Below are 844 nucleotides of genomic sequence, written 5' to 3' on the forward strand. Positions count from 1 at the left end.
TGTTCCCAGGAAAGGCAATTGCACTAATCTTCATGATGAGACTATTCTCCTGTGCTGACCTCTTATAGTTTTTGACTGAAATTGTCACTGTGATCGCCAACCTACATCTATTCACACAGAAGTGTATAAAGGTCAGGCCACGTTCTCAGTATCACACATTGAAATGGTTGGAGATACATCCCACTACCTTCTCCTAAGATTGCAGACAGAATCCCAAACTTCAAACGGTCACAAATGGGAAGGTCTCAGGTGTTTTTTTGTTTTGTTTTGTTTTGCTTTGTTTTTGTTTTAAATGACACTCTCTGTGGGACAGATATATTCCATCTAACCACAATGGATATTCTGAATTATGATAAATATTGCATGGATGTAGTTTTATATAAATTCACTGTGATGAATATATTTAGCTGCTGCCCTAATGTTTTTGAATGGAGATTTTACACTTTAGATAACCTGGATGTTTGGTTGGTTTCATATAAATCTTCAAGGGTAGAACAGCATTGAACCTATTCCAAAATCTGTCCTTGATCCATAATCACACTCATCTCCCAGACCAGCTCCTTCAGCACATCTCCCTGCCTGGAAGAAGAGGACTCTGGGCTTGGTGAGGGGAGGCCCCAGGAAGACAACTGGGTTCTCAGAGGGCACAGCCAGCGTCCTCCTCCCAGGGCGAGCACCAAAGCCTGGGGCCTCCCTCATCCCTTTTCACTGCTCCATACAAAGGCACCACCCACATGCAAATCCTCACGTAGGCACCCACAGGAAACCACCACACATTTCCTTAAATTCAGGGTCCTGCTCACATGGGAAATGCTCTCTGAGAGTCGTGGACATCCTGTGCAAG

Source organism: Colobus angolensis, unplaced genomic scaffold (assembly GCF_000951035.1).
Source record: "Colobus angolensis palliatus isolate OR3802 unplaced genomic scaffold, Cang.pa_1.0 Scaffold519, whole genome shotgun sequence".
Lineage (NCBI taxonomy): Eukaryota > Metazoa > Chordata > Mammalia > Primates > Cercopithecidae > Colobus > Colobus angolensis.